General features: G+C 41.0%; 1 protein-coding gene across 1 annotated transcript in view; it reads right to left on the bottom strand.

The window, feature by feature from the left end:
- The window catches only part of sorcs3a (sortilin related VPS10 domain containing receptor 3a), a 258,449-nt gene that overhangs the window by 171,257 nt on the left and 66,927 nt on the right, over nt 1-20,265 (bottom strand). The window lies entirely within an intron of this gene.

Genomic DNA, 20,265 nt, shown 5'->3' with positions numbered 1-20,265 from the left:
ACAGCTTTGGTCTGGGCTCTTTTGGAGAGATAATCAGCAGGCAGGGCACTATGATAAGCACTGTGCGAGTCCTCAGAGCACATCGCAGGATGAAGGACTAGTTTGCTGTGACAGGATCAGTGGTCAGCTGTGATACTCCACTCTAGAGTAAAGGATCATAAATCTGTTGCTCAGGGACAGCTGGGCTGTAATGTCAGAGGAGAAAAAGCACTGTTCATTATACTTAACCATCTGGTCCCTCTACTTATGCTCACCTCTGGGTTACAGAACGCAGTCAAAAGATTTCTTTCATAGGAGAGCGAGCTCCTGCAATTGTCTGGGATTTATCACACACTTGACCCGACCTCACCGGGAGCCAAGCTCCTTTTACATAATAAGATGCTACTTTCACCCATCAGCACACGTGTTTTTCGTGGCTGTACTGTTTTCCTTCTGACTAAATGACTATTGCTCCTGCTCATTAGCATCCATGTCTCTTGTTAGCATTCCCCTCCGTGCAACAAGCTTCTGCTTGTTTAAAGCAACCTGACAGGCCTGACTTGAGTCATTTGGCTGGGAGGGGGTGAAGGAGGTGTGGCCTTGACTCTTTTGACAGAAGTCAGCAATTGAGGCTAGATAAGCAGAACTTAGTAAAGAACCAGTTTCTTGGCTCCCCTGACCTCCTGTAGTACTTGTGTTCGTGAAGCTCGTGAGGCCCGCAGACTTCAAGGACCTTTCCAGCCTCACGCTCCCCACGAGCCCTGTGAACGAGCCAGTCGCTCACCAGGGTCCTTGGATGGAACTTGTGTGAAGATGTGCCACATGCCCAAGGGGTCCTCCTACTAACAATGCGAACATACAGTTCAGGCCAAACAAGATTGCAGTCCAGTGAGAGGCCAGTGCTGCATAGGAAGAAGATGGATTCCTGCCATTCGGCTCCACAACATCGCAAAACTTGGTCTTTGTGTGCATTAACATGTTTATATTTGTTAGAAGAGCACTCATGCTTCCCACTCTAGACATGCATACATCTCTGCATGCTCGTGCTTCTGTAGGCTTTGTGCTTCTGAGATGTGTGGCTGTGTCCGCTTGGGGGGGTGACACACACAGACACGAGTTGTCTCATCACCACATGACAGTCTGAATTTGAAATTCACATTGAACAACTGGCAGAAAAAAAACAACAAAGAAAATACTTTTGTCCTTTCAAATATTTCTAAAGCAAATCTTGCTATGTGTCTCAAAAACATCTTTTCAGCCAGCGTTAAAGAGAGTTTAAAAAAAAAAATGTTTAATGCATTAAGCCTCAGCCCTGGATAAGAATAGCATGTGGATTTCAAAAAACACCAGTCACTGTTTATTTACACACTTGCTCGCGAGCGTTCACGGTCTTTGTTGAGGCACCGGGTGTATTGGAAGGACAAAACCGCTGAGAAACGTTTGACAGGGTGTCTGTATTTGAAGTGCACTCTCCCCTCGTGAGTCCCCAGCTGACGTGCTTATAGAATCAAAATGTCAGTCACATTACCTTTGGATTTGCCTTGTTGCCTCAGCAATTAACCAACTGTGGTGAAAACATATTATTAGCAGAACTAAATGTCCCCCTTTCGTCATCCACAGAGTCAAAGTTCCAAACACAGTCTTGAATTTTCTGAGAAAATCTCAAGCGTTTGCGGAGCAATAGATTAATTGTGATCGTGACCTGAAGAGCCGTCACCTTCGATGTCAGGTAAAAACACAAGGCAGCATATCAAGTCTAAATTAAACCTGACGTTCTATAAATAGCAGTGCGTGTGTGTTCATTCGTGCTGAATGTAGTAATTACAAGGAATGGTAAAGCTAACGCTGCTGGCATCTACATTGCACTCGTCGTAATGAAGACATGGTGGGTTCAACTTGCCTTTTTTAGTTTACCTAAACAAACCTTTCTGAAAATAAGAGCAGGCAAATGAAAAAACAGACAACATTCGAGATTTGATCTTTCCCCTGCAAACAATTTATATCATTTTCTTAATTAATTGTGCTTTTTAACACTTCCCAGAAACTTGGGACTGGCATCAAAGTAACAGATTAAAGCAAAACGAAAGATTTCACATGGAATCTGCTTCCAAACCACACGCAACTTCCAACAAACAGCTCTTCAGACATTTTTGTACTTTGGCTCAAACTGTTTCAAAGACATCAGTTTTGTACGCTGCAGTCGGAACAAAAAGCTCTCTGTGGCTTTGATTTCAAAATGTCATGGTACTCCAGTATTGACAGTCTCACACATCTGAAAACAAGCTTTTAGTCTGCAAACAAACGTCGGGATGGTCGACACTAAAATGGCAGCTGAAACCGATCATTATCTAGAAGTGATTAAGCTACCCCGCCTCTCAGTAGCATGTCAACGGCTGAGCAATTACGTTGTCAATTGGTGAGAGCTGTTTATGAGACACAATATTATCTGGTAACATCAGAACTACAACTTGACATCGAGGCTGAGCTAAAAAAAAAACAAAAAACACTGAATTCTTTGTCGCAATTTGGAATGACTGTGGCAGAAAATGAAGCCATCGACTGAATGGTAAGTGGATAAATACAGTGTATGGGCCATAAATGGAGACAGAGTTGAAATAAAGACGTGGGGCAACAATGGAGAGTATCTGACCCCAAATGTCATGTTTAGCTTTTGTTATCCCGCTAATGACAGAGCAGGCTGGGCACTATGGACGAGTATCTGTAGACTCACCCCTCTGGTCAATGGCTCAGGTCACAAGTACAGCCAATAGAACAATTTCAGATTGTCATATGGAAGTTAACATACGACAGCTATGGTAATCAATGTTGATGGTAATCAATAACCTTTTCTTTATCGTCGTCTGTAGAAAGAACTACTATTGACAAAATACGGAAAAAAACCTCAACTTTAAACAGACAGTATTATACTCATTCATAAACCCAACATCACGGTGCGACCCAGTATTTGTGTTTCAGGTCCTGGATTAATATTCTTAGTGTCATTCACGTTCTCCCTATTTGCCTCAGTGTGTTATATTCTTAGTTTCTAGTCTCTAGCTTTCTCTCACTGTGCCTTCGCCGTGTTCCACGTTTAGTTACCCTTGTCTCCGTGGTCTAAGGAGCTTGGAAAGAAAAGCGTCTGGATTCTTGAAGACGTTTCACCTCTCATCCGAGAAGCTTCTTCAGTTCTAGGAGCAACTGATGGACAGTCCCAGATTTTAAGGACTATGGGAACCTTAGACTACGATGACCTGGATGACTGAGAACCTTCACGGACATCTTGTCTCTGTGTTTCATGCTCCCTCTGATCCCCTAGTTCAGGCGTAGACAACTCCAGGCCTCGAGTGCCGGTGTCCTGCTGGTTTTAGATCTCACCCTGAGTCAACACACCTGAATCACATGATTAGTTCGTTACCAGGCCTCTGGAGAACTACAGGACAAGTTGAGGAAGCCATTTAGCCATTTGAATCAAATGTGTTGGATCAAGGACACATCTAAAACCTGCAGGACACCGGCCCTTGAGGCCTGGAGTTGCTCACCCCTGCCCTGCCTTTGTGACGGTCTCATGTTTCCTGTTTTATTTTGATAGTTCCTTGTCCTGTGTTCATTGTATTCAGTTTTGCTTTCTCCTCGTCTCGTTATGTCTGATTAGTCCCAGCTGTGTTGCCTTACTGTTTCCTTTACTCACTCGTTACTGACTTGTGTATTTAAGCCCTGTGTTTTCCTCCGTTCGTTGTCGCGTCATACTCCCTCATTGCTCTGGGTTTTCTCTGTGTTTCCAAGTTTCCAGTGTTGGTTTTGTTTTTCTCTGTTGTAATATTCTGCGTTTTTGCCTTTTTCAGTCCAACCTTTTGTTTGAACCGTGTGTTTGGGACCTAACCCTGCCTGCCACAGCCGTAACACGACAGCTAAATGTTTTGACCTATTTTAATGTCCATTTCTTTTAATTCCAATTCTTGTTTCTGTGTGTTGTAGGTGAGTCACTGGCTTTAACGGTTTCAGCATCTGTACACGGTTTCTGTAAGTCAAGTCAGACGTGTGGCAGAAAGCCTTGAGCCATCTCTACATGCCATCTCAGAACTGCTACAGTGCCAGACCTCCACATCGGCCTGAAATAATGTGAGAAGGAATGCACTTGAATCGACGTTAGACGCACGTTAGTATCTGACTCTGCCTCTATTTGTACCATGTAGTGCAGGCAAGGCTAATACCACATGTGCCTGTAGAGCACACAAATCCACCATTATGCACCTGAAAGCGCTGGCTACAAAGAGAACAAGAAAAGCACTCAAATCTGTCCAAGGCTAAAGGGTCTTAACATCCATCCCAGTATAACAGCAAAGAAACCAAGGTTTCTGCTGAGGCTCCCCTCTGAATTTTGCAATTATCTAATCAGTATTAGGCACAAATTAAATACATGCAGCACTTTGGAGATGAAGGGCAGCAGTGGATGAAAGGAAGGGAATTAGGATGTAAAATGAGTTGTGTTTGCTTATGTAAATGCAGACCACTAGAGTATGCTGTAGCTGTTGATGTGTTATAGTTTCATCAAGGCCACGTCGGGGAGAAGACTGTGTTACTGTGCCCCTTCTGGACATCACTCACTCTGCTTCCTCGCAGCTCTGTCTCTTTCTCTGTCATGTTGCCTCTCATGCTTCCTGTCTCCACTGCGCACTGAATCATTTCTCCCCTCCTCTTTCTCATTTATTCCATCCTTCTTGTGTCTTTCTCTTGACTCTTCTTCCTCACCAGCCGAATCTTTGTGTTTTCCTCCAAACTAAAGCCCCTTTATCTCTGTTTATCTGCACTGTTCTTCCGTGGTTTTACTTACCCCTCTTGCCCATACCTCTTATCTTTATTCTCCCGGTAGTTTCTCATATTCCCTTCCTAATGTGCCCAAGAGTCTGCTACTCACCTTCACTCTCATCGTTTCTGTCTTATCTCACATCCAGATTGCTCCACCAACACCCCTCCCACCCATTTCTTTTACTTTTCCATGTCTGCTTTGTTTTCTTTCCTCCTTCTGTTTTCTCGCTGATGGTTCTGAGATGAGCAGACAGGCATAGCCTTTGAGATGTATATAGACAGAATGCCTAATTAAAATCACTTTAAATGTAGTGCTTGTCAGACTATAGTGATGGCTGTGAATTTAGTGTGCTACTTAAAACACCTCTTCATTCCTTCATATCGTCGTTGCTCTTTAAAGTCATTCCTAATCAATTTTCTAACATTCGGCTTCAAATTTGATTAATCACTATGCACTCATTAGGCACTCGCTGTGTAAGATGACAGCTAATTGATCTTTAAAGCTGCAGTGATCAATAAATACTTTTTTAATACCAGCAAATCGTGTGTGTGTGTGTGTGTGTTTTCCTTAGTGAAAAGCCTACAGACAGAATATCATCTAATTTGACAGGTTGTAAATATTCTACATATATTTTGGTTCATACTTGTGATTTTTATGCTCAAACTCAGCTTTCATTGACCTTTCATCCCAGTAATTCTTTTTAATACAAACTTATGAATATATAAGAGCATTTCACTTCTGTAGGGTTTTAAAAATTTGGGGGGGGGGGGCGGGCAGCGGGCTTTGCCCACATCAGAATATTTGATCGGTTGAAGAGTGATCGTCAGGCTCATGTGCAACCCCAATGACATATTGTGCATTGTTGCATTTTCCTGAGAAAACTGCACCTATAATATCTATATGTTTTTTTTCCTTCTATATTTGCATTTAAAGGTCTACTTTTCATGCAGTACTTGAGATTATGCTCTTCACTGGGTTCCTTTTGCATTTCCTGGTACAAAAAGTTTCAGCTTGAGCAGGAAACACGGCATTCAAACAAGCCAGGATCAATGTGGCGCTACAAGGTGGCATAAAGGTCAATTGATAAACCAATCAAGCAGTCTGCACAGGGGGGAGACTGTGAGCATATCTGCTTTATCACCTCAGCTGGACTTTGAAACTGTGGAAGGAATAACCTTTCCCACACACTGAGATAAATCTGTCATATATGCTGTGCATTCCCCCTCCCGAAGAAGCAAAAGGAAAGTTTTAGGTGCTGCTATTTCACACGAGCACACTATATCCCACCTCAGCTTCAAAGACTTAAGATAGAAACGTTACCATAACAACCACCGTCTGTAAAGCAGCTGCAAATGCTCGCAGAACCACAGCCCTTCTGGATCCACGGTTTATTCTAGAGGAATGCTTCAGAAAGGATTAATAATTTGTCAGAAGCAAAAATATTCTGGCACAGGTGATATGGAAATCCTGAAGTATACCAACTGCAATGCCAAAAGATGATTGTAAGCTTATTTCTTTTGCTTGCATTACTTTTTGCTGCTTTTGCCATTAGCTGGCTGGGTGTAACATTTCCTGCCATTTTGAATGATGACTGTGCTGTCACATAATTCATCTAAGAAGTAAATAAATAAAGCAGCAACAGTTTGTAAGATTCAAATCAAGCAGCATTTTCAAGTATCTCTTGGCATCTTTTTCATCCTCTTTGAAGCATCCCAGGATGTTGTTTGCTGGACAAAGACATTTCCAAGGTGTACACTATGACATCATTTCAACACCTAATTAGACTCTAACAATATCTGCAGATTCAGAAGGAAATCTACATCATCTTAAACAAGCACAGGGATAATTGCCTCTCTTCAAAGCGCTTGGTTTAACAGAAACAAAGCTTCAATGTTATTAATAATCTCCATTTGCATCGGGTTATTTTTGGCTTTTTTCACGCAGGACAGCAAACATTAAGATTTCCTATTTGCCTGTTTTTCTTTCACATAGTGCATCTGTCTCTCGAGCCAGTTCTGGAGGAAGTCAAGCGAAGCAAATGCTATCTGGCTGGCCGTGAAGCCTGCACTGGAGGTTAGCGCTTATCACGGTGCAAGCAAGGGTGCAAAAAACAAAGCCTGTGTAGACTTTTTATACTATATAACAAAGGAGGACAGATAGAAAAATGGAAGCAGCGTTATTTCATTGACACAAAGACACAGACTAGCCACGCATCACACTGAAGGCACAGAGACATCCTACAGTCTCATGAGCCAACGCTAACTATAGAAAAAGGAACAAATGTAAAGCTATAGCACTTTATCTTTGACACTAAAAAAAGAGCAGCAAATAAGTTCAGTTTTCTTTGTTGTACTCCGTCAGTTTTTTCACATCTTATCATTAAATACATTGGAGGGTTATTCAGTGGGAACCCACTGTGACAATCTGGAAGATGTTCAAAGAATTTCCATTTCTCTGAGGGAACTATTTTTACAGAAAACGTAGCCCTGCATGTTCACTAATTAGAGAGCGGGGCAGTAGCTGCTGTGTATATGGGAAGCAAGTAAAACATCATGTTGAAAAATAGATTGTGGCACAGGAGTTTGGACTATCACTAATCAGATGCTGCTCAGTATGGCCTGTAAATATGTAAAGTATTGTTCACGAGAATGCAGCAGCTGAATCGTCCAACAGGAAAAAAGGGAAACGTATCAAGATAAAGGTCTGAGAAGAAATGAGTTATTAGCGCAGACCCAACACTACATTAAAACCACTGACAAGTGAAGTGAACAACATGGGATCATATTCCCACTGTGCAAGTTTCAGCTTTTAAATACTGGGTGCTTACATTCATGTTGATGTTACCTGGACAGGTAGCATTGACCTGAACATCAAAGCAAAGCAGCTCCTCATCTACTCCAACAGCGTTGTTCAGCAGTGGGTTGTAGAACAAGACACCAGGATGTTGAAGCTACTTCCAAACTTTTGACATCCCAAGGCCTTAACAAATCATTTAAAGAGTTTCCTAAAGGATGCTTTCACACAGTAATTAAGAGTGGGCATCAGTGATGTGGTTAGAAAGTGTTTTAGTTCTTTGCAGCTATGTTGGGAAATCAATGCCCCCGTTGTGCTCTGTGCCCCACGGGGCTCTATTTTGTTTCCCTTTTTATCTTGTGTAGCCACAATTGATTTTAACTGCTATACAGATGATACATGACTATATGTCACAGCAAAGCCCAACACAGATGCTACATTCATTCTAGACAAGACTGGATGGTTGGATGGAAAAAAAATTTCCACTTCTGAATTACTCGTTTTAATTGAATATGATCAGCACGGCAAACAACCACTCGTCTGAGCCGGTGCTGTTATTTTAACCTAGATTCAGCTGTTAGTCTTTTTGTTCAGGTATTTAGTCAAAATTAGGTCATTCTTCTCATTTGCTGACCTAGAGGTCATCAATGCTTTTACATACTCCAAACGTGATTACTGAAGCACACTTTCAGATTCAGATTTAAACTGACAATAGACAAAATGGCAACAGCTCCAAGCCTTTAGAAACACACAACTGTGTCCCTGATCTTTCCCAGACATAAGTTTCTGTATCAGTCTGATCTGACATTTAATGGTGTTTTTACATAATGTACATAATGCTGGAAAGAGCAAGCAAGAAAACAGAGTTTTATTGTTTGGGGAATTCAGAGATTCAGTGTCACATGTCTCCCTGCATACTCTAACTGGACTCTGATACTTCTAAATCAAATATCCTGCTGCATGCTACATGTAAGGAGAGGCACCAATCTGCACACAGCTAATGCTTTTTATTCCCTTTTTCAGATAATTCAGAGCTGTTGAATTGGCCAGATAGGATTTCTTAAGTGAACTTTCCCTTTAAAACTTAACAACCTCGACAGCAGTGCTTCTCAGTTATTTTCTGTTACACCCCCTTTAGGTAGAAGAAGCCCCCCCCCCCACTCTCCCCCATGTCTATAAATAGTATCATTTGTCTATTAAATTGTTATTGTAACTACATCTCTGCATAACATTGTATCCTTATTAAGATTAAAGTTAAAACAAAGAAGAAAAATAGATCAGATAAACATTTTTTGACACAGTAGACATGCCGGTCCATACTTGTCTCCCGCCGTAGTCACAGTGAAGCCGAGCGCTGCACACGCATCGTCATATTTCTGCGCCTTAGCTTTCGGGAGACTTTAGTTTGTCCTGTTATCCCCGTCTCTTTTCATCACTGTTAAATATTTTTCCATTTTTCTTGAGGGTTTGTTACTAAACTTCATATTTCCTGCTCATTGCTGTGTGTGCATGCTCAGTGCAAAAAAACCTTGCCACCTACTGTAGTGGATGTGCAATTACACTTTATTCTAGTACATTCCTACAGCAACCCTGAATATGCATTCTCTCTTTGTTTCCACATGCACATCAAGTCTGATTGCAGAAACAAATTTTGCTTCATTCAGCAAACGAGTAACAGGAAAAAGACTCTGTCACCTTAATCTTTTATCTCTGAACTAATGTTCACCACTCTGGTGTCAGCAGGAACAGAGAGCAGTAGTGAAACAGAGAGTTTAACTGTCGCTGCAAATCTTCACTGAGGTGACACAATATGGGGGCAGGAGGACAGCTGATTAACACCAGGCTACAATTCCTTTTAATGACATTTTTCCATGGAACAGTATATAGTGATGGTGTGGCGTCAGGGGTGAAATGAGAAGGGAAAGAACACAAAGAACTGCTCAGTTGCTGATAGCATATCATGAGCGAACACAGGTGTGCACAGCTCAATGCTGCAGAAACGCTAAAAGCCTGAGAAGTGAGCTTTGTATAATTAAAACTGCAATATGTCGTCCTATCAGGGACATTATGCCATCCATCAAGCGCCTGATCCATTGGCTTGGCTTGACACAAGCCAGCATGCTGATAGCTCGTGGGCTGCTTACATTGACATATGCTGTGACAATGCTGGGTTAGCAGACACTGGGGTGTGGTGCTGATGCCACTTCAGTGCACCATCCATTACCGTTATGCCTTCCACCTGGCTGATCGACCATGTTTGGGGGATCATTCAAGGCCACAGAGGATTTTTTTTTTTTTAAGTGGTGAGGAAACTTGACAGCACAGATAAAAGCCAACTGCGTGCTGGTCTTTGCTCCATCACTTATTCTTTCTGTTTTCTGTAAACCTTAAACCTCAGTTTCTGTACTTTGAAGAAAAACGCTGTACGTTAGAGCACTTTTATAGCAATGTTACCTGCTCTGTGATGCTATCCTCCTTAGCCCTTTGACAGTCTGTCAAGGTTTGCTCCTAAACTTTTACATTTCCCAGTTGTCTGTGTTTTGCAGGTAACATGTAAAGATCTTCATCAAATATAAACTAGTGTTTTTATTCCGTTTCGCCTCTGTCAGTGCGCCCCAGGGTGGCTGTGGCTACAATGTAGCTGCCATCATCAGTGTGTGAATGTGTGGATGACTGGATGTGTAAAGCGCTTTGGGGTCCTTAGGGACTAGTAAAGCGCTGTACAAATACAGGCCATTTACCATTCCAAACTCACTTATTGTATAATTTCGTTGTTTATACTACAAAGTAGCTTCCATATTTTTTTTCTAATTTTAACTTAAATCAATTGATTATATTATTATATAAATACCTACAGTGAGGTTCACACCCATGAGTTTGGGAAAGCTTCTAAATTTGAAAGTAATTACTTTTCAAGTGATACATTTTCTACCTTGGTTGTTATAAATTGGCATCCTGGAAACACAATTACAATGTTCACATTTTGGACAGAGAAGACAGATGGCTTCTTTCACTCCTCTTTCAAACCATCTATGTCCACTGTGAACAACCATCTTTGAACAGAGGGCGGGGCTTAGCACACCAACTGTCTGCCATCTAGTTTTGAGATCGCTTCCCAGACGCCTTAAAGCCCACTCACATCCAGGGTCATTTGACCTCAGTAAATCACATGATAGGGTGGGGTTAGGTGTCACAGTGGGTTCACCTGGCAACTTGGCTGATTGTGACCCACACCTGTTTTCACACCTTGGCTCATGTGATTAGGTAGAGGATCAATAGGGGGTCCACGACCCACCTGGGGACACTCCCATAGGGCTTAAATCTGGGACTCTTCACCAGTTGCTCTTAGAACTGAAGAAGCTTCTCGGATGAAACGTCTTCAAGGAAACTTAAGCAAGTCCAGACGCTTTTCTTTCCAAGCCTTTCCGAAGCCTTTCTTCTTCTAACGAGAACATTTAGAACCATGTGAGTAAAAGTCGTTGTCTCACTATTAATGCTAATCTGATTTTAAATATACAAGAAAAAAATGAATCAAAGGCCACATCTGTTGTTGTGTCAGTATGGATTGCTGTGCTGGTAATGCAGCAGTTTAAACTGTGGATGATAAATAATTCGCTGATATAACATGAACATCACTTATCAAAAGATTTTTTGTTGTTGTGGCGGCTCAGCTAATGGACACTGGTCTCCCCAGAGTGATGCTGCTGTCCTGGGAGGAAAAGAAAACTCTTACTGTTCTGTATTCAAGATGGCACTCCATAAGAAATATGAGGAATGGGATGAAGTAAAGAGGATTTATGTACCTAATGGGAAAATGACACATGATATGAGGTAGTAAGGACTGAAAAACAAACTGGCAGCTTATGCAGATCCCTTTTGTAGTGTTGTGTTCTGCTCTTGGATTTAAACGTTTTTCTACTCAGAGAAAACCACTGACATGGAAAAAAAATACATTATTGTCAAAGAAAAAACGAGCTCAGTCCATTTCTGTGAAACAGCCCCATCAGACTGCATAGTTCCACAGAAAGCATAAACTGTCACTGTGGTGAAGTTCCAGAGAGACAGCGCTGCTCGACGTGCTCGGACCGGAGCTTCAGAAAGCCTGAATGTCTCAGCTTATCATCCGGTGCCATCGTGGGTCACCGGCAGAGTGCATCACTTTGTGCCAACAACAGTAGCCCGACAAGCAAAACAGTTGGTGCCATGTGTTGCATGGCATGATTCATTTTGACATGCCTGGCATCCAACGTCCTCACAGCCAAGCCTTTGTAAGTGACTCATTTCTGAGAGTCAGCTCGGACTCCTCGCTGAGGCCATCCATGGTCTGCCAGTGCTGAACAAAACCCTAAATAAACACTGGTGGCAAATGGAAGATTTACTCCGACTGAACAGATGTAGGGATGATTTACTGCAGGATGTACAATGATACTAACATCTATTACTTTACCTTAACTAGGATTAAGCGTTATGGGTATACGAGATCTCCTCTCAACCTTTCAGCTCAGATCAAATGTGGTACACTAGAGATGGGCTTTTTTTAAGCCTGAATGATGCAAACAGTCTGTCACACTACAAACTATAAATCTGACCATTCTCTTAAAAGACAATGCAAAACATGTAGCAGTTATTTTAATCTGTGAAGACCAAACAAAACAGAAAGCATCACACAGATATAACTAACAAGAAGTAATGTAATTAGAGCGCTCTGGACGTGCTCGTAGGTGGATAATATATTCTTTGAATAGAGCTGGACTTGCTGATTAATTTACTGCAGCAGTATCATGGTGGCAAGTCCATGTTTAGCTATCTCCAGATATAAAGGTGGTGTCAATTATCTCTTATAACTCTCTGCAAGAAAGAAAATAAGCATGTTTAACAAGTTTACAGCTTTTTATTTTACACAATAATGTTTTCATTTGAGGATTGAGAGGCGTCATTAAGAGATCCTCAGCTCGCTGAGATGATCAAATTAGCTTAGTGAAAGTGTTAAGTATGGATTTAATACACAAAAGATGTGAAGCTTTCAAATGACATTTCTGCCATCTTAGCTTTTTGAAATCATATCTCACAAATGCTTAACAAATTGTGACTGGACAAGTCTTTAGTCAGTAAGTATACTCTGTTTAGCATCCCCTTATATGCTAATGAGGCTTCGCCTCCTGCTGTCCATTTATATATATTTTATTTATTGTTTACTCTATTTAATTTGTAAAATACGTATATACACACACACACACACACACACACGTAGAAAAACATATTTAGTATACACATCCAGTAATGCATACACTCTTATATTGTACATATATTTATTACTCTCAGATTTAGCATTCTTATATTTTGCTTGTTTTATGTTATTGTATTTTTTGCACACCTCTGTTGCTTGTGAAGCTCGCACACAAGAATTTCACTCGCATGTACTGTACCAGTGTACCTGCACATGTGAAAGTGATTTGATTTGATTTGAGAAGAAAAATGCAGTTTTAAGGCAATTTTGTCGTCACTTTTCAGGCTTGCGAGTTGTGACCATCTTTTAACAAAGTCTATGATCATTAGTAAAAAAGGATAACGTGACAGTCAGCTTGAATACCTCCTTACGGCTGCAACATGATTGTGGAATGAAAATGAGCCAAACTTAAAATACACCTCCATCCATCCATCCATCCATCCATGCATCTTCTTCCACTTATCTGGGGCTGGGTTGCAGGAGGCAGCAGCCTAATCAGAGAAGCCCAGACCTCCCACTCCCCAGCCACCTGCTCCAGTTTGTCCAGGGGAACACCAAGGTGTTCCCAGGCCAGCCGAGCGATATAATCCCTCCAGCGTGTCCTGGGTCTGCCCCGGAGCCTCCTCCCAGTGGGACATGCCTGGAACACCTCACCGAACCACCTCAACTGGCTCCTTTCGATGTGGAGGAGCAGGGGCTCTATTCTGAGCCCCTCCCAGATGGTTGAACTCCTCACCCTATCTCTAAGGGAGAGGCCAGCCACTCTTCGGTGGAAGCTCATTTCTGCCGCTTGTATCCTCGATCTTGTCCTTTCGGTCACTATCCACAGCTCGTGACCATAGGTGAGGGTGGGGACTTAGATCAAACGGTAAATTGAGAGCTTCACTTTTACGCTCAGCTCTGTCTTCACCACGACAGACCGGTGCAGCGTCCGCATCGCTGTGGCCGCAATCTGTCTGTCGATCTCCCCGCTCCCTTTTCCCGTCATACTTAAACTCCTCCTCCAGTTTACAATACACCTGCAGCTCGAAATCTTTTATCCACATTTTTTCTTTCAATTTCTTTTCTTTTCCTACCTTTTTTTTAAAAAAAGGAACTTTTACACTCACGAGATAACAATTCTTATTCCTTCCTAATTGGTTCCAAAGAGAAATAAACCCCATTGTGATATCAGACAAAAATGTCAAGTTGTTACTCGTCGTTCCCTCCTTCAGTCTGCAGTGCGTCCACTGTAACTGACTTATTTCCATGCAGGGGGGGGGGGGTGATTCTCCCTAACCGTTCTCGACCAACAAACCTGACATCATTTTAAATGTGCAGTCATGCCAAAAGGCCGCTGGTGTTGCTGAGGTTTTAACAAGGCGACCGCTTTTTGCCCTACTGGTGATTCCCCAAATAACTGCCATTATTGAAATCTCAATAACATAAGAATTTAGAGTTTAATTCAATTCAAACTTTAAATGTGATATTTATGATTACATTTATAAGATTTAAAAAAATCACCTTTTTTTCATTTTCACAAGATATTCTGATTTGTCTCATTTAATAATTTAACATTTCCCCTCACAGCATAGAAAAGAGATACTTTTTTTTTTTTTAAATCATGCATGGCATTGCTTGAATGATTCACTTCTCACACGGGAGAATAAAAAAGACATTTGAAGCAGCCTTTATATATCAGGCCAGGCTTCAGTGCAGCTGTGAGAGACTTTCTGTAAACTGATTAGAGCAGGAAAAGGTCAACCAGTAGCCTTGGAGAAAGGGAGATAAAAGCCTGATTGGATTGGTTCATGCTCTAATTTTGACCATTACACTTTTCACTTAGTTATTTAATTGAGCATAGAAGCAGGGAGACGATGAGCTTCTATGCTCGTTTCATTCTGTCTCCGAATGCTGCTGCTAAAAAAAAAAAGAGCAGACTTATCAAAATGGATTACAAGTGCCAGGATCGCTGTGTTCATGTGATGCACAATGTGCCCGAAAGATGGAAATTGATCACAATCTATAATGAAGTTTTGTAAGAATAACAACAACACGAGACATGAGTTCGTTATCAAGGGTAAAAAGGGAAAAGAGAAGTCAGCTGCACATGAAAAATTCAATGCAGCAATATCAGACTGGTGTTCCCAGCACACAGTGTTTTATGAGCAGTCAAATGTTCTTCTACCTACAGCAGTGCAATTCATCCACAGCTCGGATTTTATATGTTGGAATATCGACACGAGCGAATCAGATGATTTCAGGCGGGGCGTTCTTTGTGTAGAAATTTAATTACATCTTCCTTTTTTTAGTGATAATTTATGCTTTGGGCATGTATTAAAATGATTTACAACAGTGGAGCATCTCTGCCTGGTTTTGTAAACAGCAAACAGTTGTCTCAGTTAATGACAGTGATTTTTTGTGTCAGCCTTGTGTAGTTACGTGTTAGAGGTTCATCAATGAGGAGAACATGGTTCACGTCCAGGCTGAGACTGGCTGAGACTGCTGTTTAAATGACAGACCCGCACCATCACTAAAGGATACCTTGTGTACACAGGGACACGCTGCAGGTGTTGATTAAATGTCATATATGTGACACTAGAGGAACGAGAACGGGTTGGTAATGCACACGTTGGATTATTTGGGTATCGGGGTTTCTAGACAAGTTAGACAAGATCGATACCGCTCTCATGTCAGCGCTTTAACTTTTGAGGTAAAGGTGGAAAGTTAATTAGCTTCACATAAACACTGGAAGCAAAGGGAAACTGCCAAGCCAACTCCAGAGTTCAAAGGTATGCTAAACAGCACTTTTAAGCCTCAGAAATGACTCAGGGCTGAAAATATTTTTTAACATCCAACACACTGACTTCCTGGAGTCTCTGTAAGGAACCAGTGCCATTCTCTGGTGACATTTACAACTAAACTATCAGCCTAAACCCTGAATGTTGAAAAAAAAATTAAAAACTGGAGTGTTTATTGAACCTTCTGAATGAAAAATAAATAAATATCAATTTACATATATGAGTTTTCATTTTGTATAGTTTTTGTGCAATTTATTCCTCACAGTTTGTTTATCTATCAAATACATCAATGGGGCTCGGGGTTAAAATCTAAAAAATCTCATGTATCAAAGATGATACACCAGGGGTGCCTCTAGTGTTTTTTCATACGGGTGGCCATATGGGGGCCAAATATTGGGGTGGCACACCAAAAACAGAATTTCCAGTTTTATTATGCTGTTGTCAAATGTAGGTTACTGAAAAATAATTATATGTCACGTTAATTTCCTGCTATTAAAGCTGACATCACTGAAAATGGGTACATATGAAAACTAAATAAGATTTTGAAATCTATAATAATCTTTTTTAATTAATTGATTGACTGAAAGTCCCGACCGCCGCTTTAATGATTCTCAGCCGAGCGGAGCACGAGCAGCTTAAAATTCACTCCCCCAGAACGGAGTCGGCTTTAAGAGCAAACTTGTTCAGGAAAGAGAAATAATCATTAAAGCATGTACGAGTGGGAACTGCTGCCTGTCTCTGTGGTGGCCCTGAGACGCACCAGTGATCTGTCCAGGGATTGGCACCAGCTTTTCTGAGACCTGATATGGATCAAATACCTGAAAATAATGTGATAAACAATTCTATCAGTCACTGAGGTCAGCAGTTCCCTCACTGGAAATAAGATAAGAAATTTCAAACCCCACACAGAGACTTTTGTGTGTTTCAGAACCAACTATTTACTGGTGCAAAGCAAAATAATCTTTCAGCTTCACATTTATTCAAAACAGTTTTATCTGCCTGTCAGGTTTATTAGACAGTTTATTGGGACAGTCATGCTTTTACCTGTATGTTTGTAATTTTCTAATAAAAGGGTTGGTATTGTTGTGTATATAATTATTTGTAGTTCTCTGATCTTTAGCAACCTTTGCTCTGTTTGCTGAAGTAAATGTAATTTTCTCCTATTGTTCTCGTAGCACGTTCCTAAAATATTGTATCATTTCCATGCTGCAGAATCCTATCTGAAGAGTTATCTTTGTTCTCAGCAAGAAAAGCTCAAAAACCACTGCATGCCTCCTGTTGTTGCAGGAGCAGAATCTACTTTGTTGCCTTGATTGCAGAAAGAAAATAAAGGATCTTGTATTGACGCAGAGAATTAGGACCATTAGGTCTCATTAAGAGACTCGATCAGGACCTGCTTGTGTGCTTTTCCTGATATTCAGCTTAGGGAAGATAGGGAAGAAGCCCGAAGTTACAAACGAGTAGCACATTCTGTCAGCCCGTGAGACACAGTGAATGCTGCCCAAGAATTTCCAATTTCTTAAGCCACTGAGATGGGGAAATATCCCCAAAAAAGCACCAGGCAAAGCATTCTTGCACTACTCGTGCTGCTGTTGTTGTTGTTGTTGTTGTTGCATCATGGGAAGAAATAGAAAGAGAGGGAGATCAACAAGAACGAGGTAGGAATGACTATCCATTTGATCTTTTCTGTTTTTTGAAATTGATCAGCATTACAGAAAAGCCTTCTGAATGCAAAATAAGATCTATGGCTTATGCACGCATGTGTGTGTGTGTGTGTGTGTGTGTGTGTGTGTGTGTGTCGGGGGGAAAGTCATTTTTATTCATGACTGTGAAGACACCAACATAGTTTTATGGAGTGTTTTTCTTCATGCTCGTCTTTTGCACGGAGCTAAATCGAAATGTTAAAAGTGGAACTTCACTCTGTGCTATAGTATTAAACTTTTCCTCTTCAGCTATTTCTCCTGGCTGCTGTTCTTTTTCTATCCAAACCAGCATACGCTATAAATAGGGATCCTCAGAAAAGCAAGGTAATAAATGTGTCAGGATTTTGCAATGAAGAAGGATGCCTTTGCTGTTAAGTTCTCCATTGGGCTGATGTATCATTGAGGTTGAGCTCTCATTATCAACTCCAAGGATTATAGGTCCTAACTCTCTCAGAGGAGAGAACTGTCTGCACTTTGTGAATCAGGTGCAATTCAGCAGCACAGATACTCTCTCACGGTTAAAAAGGGACATATCTTCTTCTGCTTCTCTGTTCTCTCTACCCCTCCCCTCTCCCCTGCATTTCTTCCTGCCGTCTTTCCCCTCTTGGCCATTTTCCTGCCCCCTATCTCTATTGCCTGCTTTCATTTCTTTCATGCTGTCTAAAAGTTCAGAGCTTTCATTGACTTTGCTGACTCTCACCAGGCTCTGAAGACCACTGGAGTGCAGTCTTCCAATCCTGAAGCTGACATCTCTTCTCAATTAAATCTGGCACCTTAGCTGCAGATTGTGATGGCTTTTGTGGTCAATTAAAGGAAGACTTGGGTCCCGTGTAGCAAGGCTCGGAGCTACAGCTGTGCTGACGATTGTCTTGGATCTGACCAAATGTGATATTTAACAATGTGAAATTCCATTTCCTCAAACGTGCACGTTACATCTAAGTGTAATAAAAGTGAACATACTTTGTGCCAAGTCAAAGTTGCCTATATGCAAAAATTACAGACCAATAGCCTTTCTTATACAGCAGCCATCGTTAACACAATTAACCTAAAGTCTGGGTCCACTGAAGCCATGAAATAAACCACAGATTACCCCAAGTTATTTTGCAGATACATTATCTGACAGGTAGGAAAAACAGATTGTCAACAATAATCGGAATCCTAGGAGGACTTTGAGGAAATCTAAGAGGACTTTGTCAGGTTCTATTCCAATACTAATAATGAGTAGAAGCAGTGATTGATATTTTATCTGCTGCAAAGCGTGAGCTCTTTGGGGGGTCTCCAGAAAAGTCTTTCTCATTTCTTTATATTTTGCTTGCTGGGAGTCAGATTTACTACCAAAAGTGATCTTGAGCAATAATTCTCCAGCTTTCCAAAGGTCAAAGTTTCTCTTTGTCACTAAATTTCGGTCCAGTCCTTGTGCCTGACCATTTACCATTTTCAGTGGATTCATTTATGTGTTTGTTTGTTTGTTTGTGGACCATTGAACACTGAATTATTCAATCATAAGAATCTAACTCAAGGAATTAACTTCTGTTGTTTCAACACATAAAAGACAACTTAGAAAAGAACCTGTTTTAAATTAAGGCGTGCTGTTAGTTAGTCTGCTAGTTGAATCTATGACAAATGCCAAAGATAATATACTGCAAAATTTGAAGAAACTGAACAAGTGGAGGAAGAAGTGCCGAGGTTGTAAAAAACAAAAAAAACCCTACAAGAGAGGAACGGTTGTGCTGTTGGGGACTGATTGAATTATGAATGCAGAAAATATTTAGTTTCATCATTAAATACCATCTGGAAACACCTACCATAGGCTTTATTGCTTAGAATACCAATGATCCCAAACACAGTGCGAATGTAGTTTAAATATACCCAGACAGAATAAAGCACTGTCAGCCATGGAGTGGTGCTCCCCAAAGCCTGGACCTCAACATCACTGAAGCAGTGTTGGATCATCTTGACAGAGAACAGAACAAAAGGCAGAAACATCTAGAGAAGAGCTTTGAACTTCCTTTAAGAAGCCCGGAGAACTATTCCCGAAGATACTTAAAGAAACTGCAAGACTGGCTGACACAGTTCAGGCTGTGCTGAAGAATAAAGTGACCAAATATTACATTTCAAGCTTGTCACAATTATATAAACATTGTATACAAAACAAGTTTTCTGTGTATGTTTGCACATGTTTTACTGTAAATGAGGTATTATTGCAAAGTTATATCTATTTTTTTTTTATTTCAAGCCAATAGTTGATTATAGGAGATCATATTGGGACATTTACCAAAAGCTTGGTGGAGGCAAAACGAGGTGAACAGAAGACCGAGTCCTGGAATTGTTCTTGGTAATTTATAGGTTAGCCGTTGTCTGCTGAAAGCAGTTTTTTATGTTTTTTACTAAGATGAGCACTATATATTCACTTGGTTAATGCATTCCAGCATGGTGTCCAGTCGTCCGAATAAAAGCAACTTCCCTGCCCATAACAATAAAGCAGCCTTTGTGGTTTTGGCTGCCATTAGGTTTGTGTAACACTGGATAATGCGAGGTTTGCTACTGAAGCTTTCCAGGGATGAATGCAAACACTGGTAACAGCATCTGACAAGAAGTGGCAGCAGTGAATTATTATCAGCTGCTCCTGATCCAGTCCATGCTGAGCTAAAATGTAGCATTAAGCCTTCCCTCGTGACAGATAATGGAAGGAGATGGAAATGGGGTTCGCTTTGGGGCTCAATTCAGCTGATCTACAACCCAACAACAAACCACAACAACACCATAAAGCAACATTCAAAACATTAGTAGCTGTAATTTCTCAGAACCTTAAGTTGGACTTCAAATCAATGCAGTTTGGACCTTGCTACTTGTTTAGGCCAGTATCTGACTTTGAGAACTTGCAGATCATTAATTTTTCAACAGTAACAAAGAGTCAGTGCACTTAGAGTCTATTCCTACATCCCTAGTGTGGAAGCAGCACTATTCTCCGTACAA

The sequence above is a fragment of the Perissodus microlepis genome, chromosome 6 (assembly GCF_051167445.1).
Source record: "Perissodus microlepis isolate ML-2025 ecotype Zambia chromosome 6, ASM5116744v1, whole genome shotgun sequence".
NCBI lineage: Eukaryota > Metazoa > Chordata > Actinopteri > Cichliformes > Cichlidae > Perissodus > Perissodus microlepis.
This window is presented reverse-complemented; position numbering and strand designations above follow the sequence as displayed.